The sequence below is a fragment of the Giraffa tippelskirchi genome, chromosome 3 (genome assembly GCF_054371585.1).
Source record: "Giraffa tippelskirchi isolate mGirTip1 chromosome 3, T2T-mGirTip1v1.2.pri, whole genome shotgun sequence".
NCBI classification, from domain to species: Eukaryota; Metazoa; Chordata; class Mammalia; order Artiodactyla; family Giraffidae; genus Giraffa; species Giraffa tippelskirchi.
This window is the reverse complement of record NC_137277.1, coordinates 87630188-87644111: the sequence shown is the minus strand read 5'-3', so window position 1 is coordinate 87644111 and position 13924 is coordinate 87630188.

Below are 13924 nucleotides of genomic sequence, written 5' to 3'. Positions count from 1 at the left end.
CTGTTGCTTCGTTTGCTATTATTTTCTCCCATTCTGAAGGCTGTCTTTTCACCTTGCTTATAGTTTCCTTTGTTGAGCAAAAGCTTTTAATTTTAATTAGGTCCCATTTGTTTATTTTTGCTTTTATTTCCAATATTCTGGGAGGTGGGTCATGGAGGATCCTGCTGTGATTTATGTCGGAGAGTGTTTTGCCTATGTTTTCCTCTAGGAGTTTTATAGTTTCTGGTCTTATGTTTAGATCTTTAATCCATTTTGAGTTTATTTTTGTGTATGGTGTTAGGAAGTGTTCTAGCTTCATTCTTTTACAAGTGGTTGACCAGTTTTCCCAGCACCACTTGTTAAAGAGATTGTCTTTTCTCCATTGTATAATCTTGCCTCCTTTGTCGAAGATAAGGTGTCCATAGGTGCGTGGGTTTATCTCTGGGCTTTCTATTTTTTTCCATTGATCTATATTTCTATCTTTGAAAACACAATAGATTTTTGCATATTGTTTTCGTATCCTGCAAGTTTACTGAATTTGTAATTAGTTCAAACAATTTTGTTTTTGTGAAGTTTTGGGGGTTTCTATATATCCTGTCATCTGCAAATAGTGAGAGTTTTCTTCCTTTTCAATTTAGCTGCCTTTTATTTTTCTTGCCTAAATGCTCAGTCTAGGCCTTCCAAAATTACATTGGATAAGTGGTAAGAGTGGGCATCCTTGTCTTATGCCTGATTTTACAGGAAAAGCTTTCAGGTTTTCACTGTTAGTATGATGTTAGCCATGGACTTGTCATATGTAGCCTTTAATATGTTGAAATATATTCCCTCAAAGCCACTTTGTTGAGATTTTTAAATCATAAATGGAAATTGTATTTTATCAAATGTTTTTTATGTGTATTGAGATGATCATAAGGTTTTTTATATTTTATTAGAGTCTAGTTGATTTACAAGATTGTGTTAGCTCCAGGTGTACAGCATAGTGATTCAGTTATTCATATCCATATATCCATTCTTTTTCAAATTCTTTTCCCATATAGCTTACTACACTGTATTGAGTAGAGTTCCCTGTGGTATACAGTAGGTCATTGTTGACTATATATTTTATATATAGTAGTGTGTATGTTAATCCAAAACTCTGGATTTTTCCTGCCACACCTTTCCCCATTGATACCCATAAATTTGTTTGTGAACTGAGTCTTGTTTCTGCTTAGTAAATAAGTTCATTTGTATCTTTTTCAGCTTTCACATATAAATGATATCAAATGTATCACTTGATATGATATGTATCATATCATTTGTTTTTCTCCAATATACTTAGTGTGATAATCTCTAGGTCCAGCCATGTTGTTCCACATGTTGTGGCTGAGTAATATTCCACTGTATGTGTGTACCACATCTTCTTTATCCATTCATCAGTATTCTTGCCTGAAAAATGCCATGGACAGAGGAGCTTTGCAGGCTACCATTCAGAGGGTCGCAGAGTCAGACACGACTGAGCACACAACACCCACACACAACATCTTTATCCATTCATCTGTCGATGGACATTTAGGTTACTTCCATGTCCTGGCTATTGTAAATAGTGCTACAGTGAACACTGGGGTGCAGAAGTCTTTAGAATTATGGTTTTCATAGAGTATATGCCCAGCATTGGAATTTCTTGGTCATATAGTAGTTCTAGTCTCGATTTTTAAAGGAACCATTGTACTGTTCTCCACAGTGGCTCTACCAGTTTACATTCCCACCAACAGTGCAAGATGTTTCCGTTTTCTTCACACCCTCTTCACCATTTATAGTTTGTAGATTTTTTTGATGATGGCTATTCTAACTGTTGTGACATGATATCTCATTGTAGTTTTGATTTGCATTTCTCTAATAATAAGCAGTGTTGAGCATCTTTTCATATGTTTACTGGCCATCTGTATGTTGTCTTTGGAGAAATGCCCATATAGGTCTTCTGTCCATTTTTTGTTTGGATTGTATGTTTTTTTTGGATACTGAGCTACATGAACTGTTTATTCCCTTGTCAGTTGCTTTATTTGCAAATATTTCCTCCTGTTCTGAGAGTTGTCTTTCATCTTGCTTATGGTTTCCTTTGCTGTGCAAAAGCTTTTAACTTTAATTAGGTTCTATTTGTTTATGTTTGTTTTTATTTTCATTACTGTAGGGGGTGGATCCGAAAAGATATTGCTGCAGTTTATGTCAAAGAATGTTCAGCCAGTGTTTTATTCCAAGCGTTATGTACTGCCTAAGCATTACATTTAGATCTTTAATCCATTTCGAGTTTACTTTTCTGCATAGTGTTTGGTAGTATTCTAATTTTGTTCTTTTACATTTATGTGTCCAGTTCACTGAGCACCACTTACTGAAAAGACAGTCTTTTCTCCATTGTTTATTCTTGCCTCCTTCATTGAAGATGAACTGATCATAGGTGTGTAGGTTTATCTCTGGGATTACTATCTTGTCACATTGATCCATATGTCTGCTTTTGTGCCGGTACCATACTGTTTGATTATTGTAGCTTTGTAATAGAGTTTAAAGCCAGGGAGCCTGATTCCTCCAGCTCCATTTTTCTTTCTCAGGATTGCTTTGGCAGTTTGGGGTCTTTTTAATTTGTGTTCCATTCCATTCCAAAATTTTAAAATATTCTAGTTCTTTGAAAAATGCCATTGTTAATTCAATAGAAATTGCATTGAATATGTAGGCTATCTTGAGTAGAATAGTCATTTTGATAAAATTGATTTTTTTAATTCAAGAACATGATCTGTCTTTCCATCTGTTTCTTCATCTTCAAATTCATTAATCAGAATCTTACAGTTTTCAGAGTACGAGTCTCTTGCCTTCTTCAGTTCAGTTCAGTTGCTCAGTCGTGTCCGACTCTTTGCGACCCCATGGACTGCAGCATGCCAGGCCTCCCTGTCCATCACCAACTCCCAGAGTTTACTCAAACTCACGTCCATTGAGTCGGTGATGCCGTCCAACCATCTCATCTTCTGTCATCCCTTTCTCCTACCGCCTTCAATCTTTCCCGGCATCAGGGTCTTTTCAAATGAGTCAGTTCTTCGCATCAGGTGGCCAAAGTATTGGAGTTTCAGCTTCAACACCAGTCCTTCCAATGAACACCCAGGACTGATCTCCTTTATGATGGACTGGTTGGATCTCCTTGCCGTCCAAGGGACTCTCAAGAGTCTTCTCCAACACCACAGTTCAAAAACATCAATTTTCTGCACTCAGCTTTCTTTATAGTCCAACTCTCACATCTGTACATGACTACTGGAAAAACCACAGCTTTGACTAGGTGGACCTTTGTTGGCAAAGTAATGTCTCTGCTTTTTAATATGCTGTCTAGGTTGGTCATAACTTTTCTTCCAAGGAGCAAGCGTCTTTTAATTTCATGCTGCAGTCATCATCTGCAGTGATTTTGGAGCCCCCAAAAATGAAGTCTGCCACTGTTTCCCCATCTATTTGCCATGAAGTGATGGGACTGGATGCCATGATCTTCGTTTTCTAAATGTTGAGCTTTAAACCAACCTTTTCACTCTCCACTTTCACTTTTCATCAAGAGGCTCTTTAGTTCTTCACTTTCTGCCATCTGAGGTTATTGATATTTCTCCCAGCAATCTTGATTCATGATTTGCAGTCTTGATTTGCCTTCTTAGGTAGATTTATTTCTAGGCATTTTATTCTTTTTGATGAAATGGTAAATGAGTTATTTCCTTAATTTCTTCCTTTGATATTTTGTTATTACCATATAGGAGTGCAACAGATTTCTGTATGTTTATTTTCTCACCTGTAACCTTATCAAATTTATTGATGAGCTCCAGTGGTTTTCTGATTGCCTCTTTAGGGTTTTCTATGTATAGTATCATGTCATCTGAGAACAGTGAGAGGTTTACTTCTTTTCCAATTTGAATTCCTCTATTTCTTTTCCTTTTATTGCAATAGTTAGACTTCCAAGACTATGTTGAATAAAAGTGATAAGAATAGACATTCTTGTCTTGTTCCTGATCTTAGAGGAAATGCTTTCAGTATGATGTTAGCTGTAGGTTTTTCATATATAGCCTTTATTATGTTGAGTAAGTTTCTGTCTTTGTCCCTTTCTGGAGAGTTTTTATCATAAATAGATGTGAAGTCTGGTAAAAAAAAAAAATTCTTTGTGTCTACTGAGATGATCATGTGTTTGTTTGTTTTTTAACTGGGGTACTGTTGCTTTACAATGTTGTATTGGTTTCTGTTGTACAAGGAAGTGAATTAGCTGTATGTGTACATATATCACCTTCCCCTACCCCTTCCATCCCACTGATTTAGGTCACCATAGAGCACTGAACTGAACTTCTTGTGCTGTATCAGATTCCTACTAGCGATTTATTTTACGCATGGTAGTATATGTCAATCCCAGTCTTTCAGTTAATCCAACACCCTTTCCACCCTCATCCCCATGTCCACATTTCCAGTATCTACTTCTGTGTTTCTGTTCTTGCCTTGGAAATAGGTTTATCTGTGCTACTTTCCTAGAGTCCACATACATATGTTAATATTCAATATTTGTTTTTCTCTTTCTGACGTAGTTCACTCTGTATGCCAGATTCTACATCCACCCATGTCTCTACAAGTGAACCAGTTTTGTTCCTCCTTATGGCTGAGTAATATTCCATTGTATATATGTACTGTATCTTCCTAATCCATTCATCTCTCAGTGGACATTCAGGTTGCTTCCGTGTCCTGGCTATTGTAAATAGTGCTGCAGTGACCATTGGGGTGGGGTGTGCTTATGTCATTTTGAATTGCTTTTTCAGGTTATGTGTGCAGTAGTGGCATTTCTGGGTCATATGGTAATTAAATTTTCAATATTTAAATGAACCACCATACTGTTCTCCACAGGGGCTGTACCAATTTAAATCCCACCAACAGTCCAAGAGGTTTGCCTTGGACATGATCCTCTACATAGAAAATCCTAAAGACACCACCAGAAAATTACTAGAGATAATCAATGAATATAGTAAAGTTGCAGGATATAAAATTAATACACAGAAATCCCTTGCATTCCTATACATTAACAATGAGAAAACAGAAAGAGAAATTAAAGAAACAATCCCATTCACCATTGCAACGAAAAGAATAAAATACTTAGGAATGAATTTACCTAAAGAAACAAAAGACCTATATATAGAAAACTATGAAACACTGATGAAAGATATCGAAGATGACACAAATAGATGGAGAAATATACCATGGTCATGGATCAGAAGAATCAATATAGTGAAAATGAGTATACTACCCAAAGCAATCTATAGATTCAATGCAATCCCTATTAAGCTACCAATGGTATTTTTCACATAACTGCTGCTACTGCTAAGTTGCTGCAGTCGTGTCCGACTCTGTGCGACGCTATAGACGGCAGCCCACCAGGCTCCGCCGTCCCTGGGATTCTCCAGGCAAGAATACTGGAGTGGGTTGCCATTTCCTTCTCCAGTGCATGAAAGGGAAAAGTGAAAGTGAAGTCTCTCAGTCGTCTGACTCTTAGCGACCCCATGGACTGTAGCCTACCAGGCTCCTCCGTCCATGGGATTTTCCAGGCAAGAGTACTGGAGTGAGGTGCCATTGCCTTCTCCATTTCACATAACTAGAACAAATAATTTCACAATTTGTATGGAAACACAAAAAAACCTCGAATAGCCAAAGCAATCTTGAGAAAGAAGAATGAAACTGGAGGAATCAACCTGCCTGAATTCAGACTATAGTACAAAGCTACAGTCATTAAGACAGCATAGTACTGGCACAAAGACAGAAATATAGATCAATGGAACAATATATAAAGCCCAGAGATGAATCCATGCACCTATGGACACCTTATGTTTGACAAAGGAGGCAAAAATATGCAATAGAGAAAAGACAATCTCTTTAACAAATGGTGCTGGGAAGACTGGTCAACCACCTGTGAAAGAATGAAACTAGAACACTTTCTAACACCATACACAAAAATAAACTCAAAATGGATTAAATATCTACATGTAAGACCAGAAACTACAAAACTCCTAGAGGAAAACATAGGCAGAACACTCTCTGACATAAATCACAGCAGGATCCTCTATGACCCACCTCCCATTTTATTTCCATTATTACAGAGTAATGGAAATAAAAGCAAAAATAAACAAATGGGACCTAATTAAACTTAAAAGTTTTGCACAACGAGGGAAACTATAAGCAAGGTGAAAAGGCAGCCTTCAGAATGGGAGAAAATAATAGCAAATGAAACAACTGACAAAAAATTTCCAAAATATACAAGCATTTCATGCAGCTCAATACCAGACAAACAAATAGCCCAATCAAAAAATTGGCCAAAGAACTAAACAGACATTTCTCCAGAGAAGACATACAGATGGCTAACAAACACATGAAAAGATGCTCAGCATCATTCATTACCAGAGAAGTGCAAATCAAAACCGCAATGAGGTACCATCTCCCACCAGTCAGAATGGCTGCCATCAAAAAGTCTACAAACAATAAATGATGGAGAGGGTGTGAAGAAAAGGGAACCCTCTTGCACTGTTGGTAGGAATGCAAACTAGTACAGTCACTATGGAGAACAGAATGCATATTCCTTAAAAAACTGGAAATAGAACTGCCATATGACCCAGCAATCCCACTGCTGGGCATACATGCTAAGGAAACCAGAATTGAAAGAGACACATGTACCCCAGTATTCATTGAAGCATTGTTTACAATAGCCAGGACACAGAAGCAACCTAGATATCCACTGGCAGATGAATGGATAAGGAAGTGTTGGTACATATACACAATGGAATATTACTCAGCTGTAAAAAAAGAACACATTTGAGTCAGTTCTAATGAGGTGGGTGAAACTAGAGCCTATTATACTGAGAAGTAAGCCAGAAAGAGAAATACCAATACAATATATTAACGCATATATATATATGGAATTTAGAAAGATGGTAATGATGACCCTATATGCAAGACAGCAAAAGAGATACAGATATAAAGAACAGACTTTTGGACTATGTGGGAGAAAGCGAGGGTGGGATGATATGAGAGAATAGCATTGAAACATGCATATTACCGTATGTAAAATGGATGACCAGTGCAGATTCTATGCATGAAGTGGGGCACTCAAAGCTGGTGCTCTGGGACAACCCGGTGGGGTGGGGAGGGAAGTGGTAGGGGGGTTCAGGATGGTGGGACACATGTATACCCATGGCTGATTCATGTCAATGTATGGCAAAAACCACCACGATATTGTAATTAGCCTCCAATTAACATAAATAAATTAATCTTGAAAAGAGAGGGAGGTTTGCCTTTTCTCCTTACCCTCTCCAGCATTTACTGTTTGTAGAGGTTTTGATGATGGCCCTTCTGACTGGTGTGAGGTAATAATTGTACTGTAGTTTTGATTTGCATTCCCTAATAATTAGTGATGTTGAGCATCTTTCCAGGTGTTTTTTTGGCCGTTGTGGTGTTGGAGAAGACTCTTGAGAGTCCCTTGGAATGCAAGGAGATCCAACCAGTCCATCCTAAAGGAGATCAGTCCTGGGTGTTCATTGGAAGGACTGATGTTGAAGCTGAAACTCCAATACTTTGGCCACCTGATGCGAAGAGTTGACTCATTGGAAAAGACCCTGATGCTGGGAGGGATTGGGGGCAGGAGGAGAAGGGGACGACAGAGGATGAGATGGTTGGATGGCATCACCGACTCGATGGACATGGGTTTGGGTAAACTCCGGGAGTTGGTGACGGACAGGGAGGCCTGGCATGCTGCGATTCATGGGGTTGCAAAGAGTTGGACACGACTGAGCGACTGAACTGAACTATATTATCTTCTGCCCTTTTTTTTTGACTGGGTTGTTCCCTTTTTTTGGATACTGTGCTACATGAAGTGTTTATGTATTTTGGAGATTAATCCCTTGTCGGTTGTTTTGTTTACATATATTTTCTCCTATTATGAAGGTTGTCTTTTCTTCTTGTTTATGGTTTCCTTTGTTATGAAAAAGCTTTTAAGTTTAATTAGATCCCATTTGTTTGTTTTTGTTTTTATTTTCATTACTGTAGGAGGTGGATCAAGAAGATATTGCTGCAGTTTGTTTCAGAGTATTCTGCCTATGTTTTCCTTTAATAGATTTATAGTGTCTAGTATTACATTTAGGCCTTTAAACCAGTTTTAGTTTACTTTTGTGTGTGGTGTTTGGTGGTTTGCTAATTTTATTTTATATGTAGCTGTCCAGCCTTCTGAGCACCATTTCTTGAAAAGACTCTTTTCTCCATTGTGTATTCTTGCCTCCTTTGTTGTAGGTTAATTCATCATAGGGATGTGGGTTTATCTCTGGGTTTTCTATCCTGTCCTATTTGAGATATATATATATGTATTTGTGCCGGTACCATACTGTTTTGATTACTATAGCTTTGTATTAGTTTGATGCCAAGGTGTCTGATTCGTCCAGCTCAATTTTTCTTAGGATTGCTTTAGCATTATGGGGTCTTTCATGTTCTCATACAAATTATAAAAATTTTGTTCTAGTTTTCTGAAAAATGCCATTGGTAATTCAATAGGAATTACACTGAATATGTAGATTGCCTTGGATACTATAGTCATTTTGACAACATTGATTTTTCCAATCCAGAAGATTGTTTTTCCGTCTATTTCTGTCATCTTCACATTCTTTAATTAGTATTTTATACTTTTCAGAGTACAGGTGTTTTGCCTCCTTAGGTGGGTTTACTCCTTGGTGTTTTATGCTTTTTGATGCAATGGTAAATGAGTTATTTCCTTAATTCCTCCTTTTGATCTTTTGATATTAGTCTATTAAAGTGCAGCAGATTTCTATGCTTTAATTTTCTTTCCTGCAACCTTATCAAATTTATGGATGAGCTCGAGTGGTTTTCTCGGAGAAGGCAATGGCAACCCACTCCAGTACTCTTGCCTGGAAAATCCCGGGACGGAGGAGCTTGGTGGGCTGCAGTCCATGGGGTCACTACGAGTCGGACACGACTGAGCGACTTCACTTTCTTCACTTTCATGCATTGGAGAAGGAAATGTATTCAAGTATTCATGCCTGGAGAATCCCAGGGACGGGGGAGCCTGGTGGGCTGCCATCTATGGGGTCTCACAGAGTTGGATACAACTGAAGCGACTTAGCAGCAGCAGCAGGGGTTTTCTGCTTAGAATCCACACATATGTGTGAATATATATTTGTCTTTATCTTTTTGAGCTACTTTACAACGTATGCCAGACTCTGGGTCCTTCCACATCTCTACATATGACCTAGTTTCATTCCTCCTTGTGTGTGTGCTAAGTCGCTTCAGTCATGTCCAACTCTTTGTGACCCTATGAACTGTAGCCCACCAGGCTCCTCAGTCCATGGGATTCTCTAGGTGAGAGTACTGAAATGGATTGCCATGCCCTCCTCCAGGGTATCTTCCTGACCCAGGGATTGAATCTGCATCTCTTGCATCTTCTGCATTGACAGATGGATTCTTTAGCACTGATGCTGGGTGAGTAATATATCATTTTATATATATGTACCACATCTTTTTCATGCATTTGTCTGTCAGTGGACATTTAGGTTGCTTCCATCCTGGCTCTTGTAAATACTGCTACAGTGACCTTTGTGGGTGATTGTGTCTTTTTGAATCATAATTTTCTCAGGTTATATATGCAGTAGTTGGATTGCTGGGTCATATGATAGTTGTATTTTCTGTTTTCAAAGGAACGTCTATACTGTTCTCCACAGTGGCTGTCGCAATTTTTATTCCCACCCACAGTCCAAGAGGGTTCACTTTTCTCCTGCTTTTATTGTTGGTGAGCTTTTTGATACTGGCCATTCTGACTAGTGTGAGGTGATAATTGCACTATAGATTTGATTTGCATTTATGTAATAATTAGTGATGCTGATCATCTTTTCATGTGTTTTTTGGCCATCTGTACTTTGTCTTTAGAGATACATCTATATAGATCTTTTGCCCATTTTTTTTGATTGGATTGTTTGATTTTTTTTGAATACTGAGCTTCATGAACTGTTTGAATATTTTGGAAACTAATCCCTTGTCAGTCATTTCAGTTGCAAATATTTTCTTCTATTCTGAGCCTTGTCTTTTTATCTTGTTTATGGCTTCATTTGCTATGCAAAATGAGGGGAATTCAAAAAGATATTGCCGCAGTTCATGGAATACTGTTCTGACTGTATTTTCCTCCAGGAGTTTTATAGTGTCTAGCATTATATTTAGGTCTTTGGTCCATTTCAGGTTTACTTTCGTGTAAGGTGCTTCTTAGTTTTCTATTTTCATTGTTTTATGTGCAACTGTCCAGTCTTCTGAGCACCACTTCTTGTAGAGACTATCTTTTCTACATTATATATTCTTGCTTCCTTTGTTGTAGGTTAATTGATCATAGGGGTGTGAGTTTATTTCTGGGTTTTCTATCCTGTCCCATTTGATCTATATGTCCATTTTTGTGCTAGTTCCATACTGTTTGATTACTGTAGCTTTGTATTAGTTTAATGCCATGGATTCCTCCAGTGCCATTTTTTTCCTCAGGAGTGCTTTGTCTACTTGGTCTTTTGTGTTTCCATACAATTTATAAAGTTTTTGTTTTAATTCTGTGAAAAATGCCATTGATAATTCAATAAGAATTGCATTGAATATGTAGATTGCCTTGAGTAGTATAGTCATTTTGATAACATTGATTCCTCCAATCCATGAACTTGATCTGTCTTTCCATCTGTTTGTATCATCTTCAAATTCTTTCATCAGTGTCTCAAAATTTTCAGAGTATAGGTCTTCTTGCCACCTTAAGTAGGTAGGTTTATTCCTAAGTATTTTATTCTTCTTGCTGCAATGGTAAATGAATTATTTCCTTGATTTCTTCCTTTTGATCTTTTGTTATTAATGTATAGATATTTCCTTATTAGTGTATAGATGTGTAACAGGTTTCTGGGTGTTAATTTTCTCTCCTGTAACTTTATCAAATTTATTGATGAACTCTAGTGGTTTTCAGCCTTCCCTGGTGGCTCAGTCATAAAGAATCTGCCTGCAATGCAGGAGACCCGAGTTTGATCCCTGGGTTGGGTTGGTCCCCCAGAGAAGGGCCCGGTAGATCCCCTAGAAATGGGTTGGGAAGATCCCCTGGAGAAGGGAATGGCTACCCACTGCAGTATTCTAGGCTGGAGAATTCCATGGACAGAGGAGCCTGGCAGGCTACAGTCCATGAGGTCGAGAAACACACACTCCCAGTCAGTGGCTTTCTGGTATCATCCAGAAAATTAGAATTTTCTAAAATCCTAGTCATATATAGTATAATATATATATATATAGTCATCCTATAGTATCCTGTCATCTGCAAACTGTGACAGTTTTACTTATTTTCCAGTTTGAATTCCTTTATTTCTTTTTCTTTGATTATTGTGGCTAGGACTTCCAAGACTATGTTGAATGAAAGTGGTAAGAGTATACATTCTTGTCTTCTTCCTTATTTGAGAGGAAATGCTTTCAGCCTTTCGCTGTTGAATATGATGTTAGCTGTGGCCTGTCATGTATGGCCTCTATTGTATTGAGGAAGGTTCCCTCTTTGCCTCTTTCTCTAGAGTTTTTATCATAAATCCATGTTATATCATCAGTCACTCTTTCTGTATCTAGTGAGATGATCATATTTTAAATTGGGGTACAGTTGCTTTCCAATGTTGTACTGATTTCTGTTGTACAACAAAATGAATCAGCCATTTTGTATATATATTTGTATATCCCCTTTCTCTTGGACCTCCCTCTAACCCGCCTCCATCTCACCTATCTAGGTCACCACAAAGCACTGAGCTGAGCCCTCTCTGCTAGAGCAGTTTCCCACTAGCCATTTGTTTTACACATGGTATTATATGTCAGTCCCAATCTTGCAGTTCATCCCACCCCAACTCCTTCATGTCCACATGTCATTGTGTATGTCTGCATCTACATTCCTGCTTTGAAAATAGGTTTATCTGTACCATTATCTGTACCATATATGCATTAATATATGATGTTTGTTTTTCTGTTTCTGACTTACCTCAGGGTTTCTATGACAGACTCTGAGTCCATTTCTGTCTCTACAAATTTGTAGAGACATAAAAATAGAACAAGCATAAAAATTTGTAGAAACATAAAAATACAGTTTCATTCCTTTTTATGGTTGAGTAAGATATCATTGTATATATGTGCCATGTATTTTTTCATTCATCTGTCAACAGACATTTAGGTTGCTTCCATGTCCTGGCTATTGTAACAGTGCTGCAGTGAACACTGTGGGGTGCTTCTGTCTTTTTGAATTATTATTTTCTCAGAGTATACGCCCAATAGTGGGAATGCTGGGTCATATGGTAGTTCTATTTTCAGGTTTTAAAGGAACCTCCATACTGTTTTACACAGTGGCTGTACCAATTTACATTCCATACATTCGTGCAAGAGGGTTCCCTTTTCTCCACACCCTCTCCAGCATTTATTTTTTGTAGATTTTTAATGATGTCCATTCTGACTTTGAGAGTGATACTTATTGCAATTTTGATTTGCGTTTGCTTAATAATTAGTGATGTTGAACATCTTTTCATGTGCCTCTTGGCCATCTGAGTATCTTGTTTGGAGAAATGTCCAGATCTTCCACTCATTTTTTGAGTAGGTTGTTTTTGTTTTATATTGAGATGCATTTAGCTGTTTGTATATTTTGGAAATTAATCTTTTATCCTTTTTTTATTTGAAAATATTTTCTCCCATTCTCAGGGTTGTCTTTTCATGTTGTTCATGGTATCTTTTGCTCTGCAAAAACTTTTAAATTTAATAAGATCCCATTTGTTTATTTTTTGTTTTTATTTTCATTGCTCTAGTTGGTGAGTGAAAAAAAATTTATTGCTGCAGTTTATGTCAAAGGATATTCTGCCTATGTTTTCCTCTAAGAGTTTTCCAGTGTCTGGTCTTACACTTAGGTCTTTAATCCATTTTGAGTTTATTCTTGTGTATGATGTTAGGTTTTGTTCTAATTTCATTTTTTTACATGTAGCTGTCCAGTTTTCCCAGCACCACTTATTAAATAAACCATTGTTTCTCCATTGTATATCTTTGCCTTCTTTGTCAAAGATGAGGTGACTATAGGCGTGTGGGTTTATCTCAGGGATTTATGTTCTGTACCAATGATTTACATTTATGTTTTTGTGCCAATACCATACTGTCTTGATCACTCTAGCTTTGTAGTATAGTTTGAAGCCAGGGAGCCTAATTCTTCCAGCTTCATCTTTCTTCCTCAAGATTGCTTTTGCTATTTAGGGTTTTTGTGTTTCTATACACATTGTAAAAAAAAAATTGTTCTAATTTTGTGAAGACTGCATTGATAATTTGATAGGAATTACATTGAATATGTAAATTGCTTTAGATAGTATAGTCATTTTCTAGTCATTTTCCCAGTGTTGATTCTTTCAGTGTAAGAACATGATATCTATTCTGTTTGTGTCATCATTGATTTCTTTCTTCAGTGTTTTATAATTTTCTGAGTACAGGTCCTTTCCCTCCTTAAGTGGATTTATTCTTAAGTTTTTTTATTATTTTTCTTTTTTTGCTATGGCATATGGAATTGTTTCCTTAATTTCTCTTTCTGATCTTTCATTTTTAGTGTATAGGAATGCAAAAGATTTGTGTACATTAATTCTGTACCCTTATACTGTACCAAATGCATTGATTATCCCTGGTAGTTTTCTGATGACATCTTTAAAATTTTCTATGTATAGTATCATGCCTTCTGCATACAGTGACAGTTTCACTTCTCTATTTCCAATTTGGATTGCTTTTATGTCTTTTTCTTTGATTGCTATCGCTAAGACTTCCAAGATGATGTTGAATAAAAGTGGCAAGATTGGACATTTGTCTTGTTTCTGACCCTAGACCCCACAGAGACTGAGCCAGACCTGCCTTTGAGTGTTAGAGT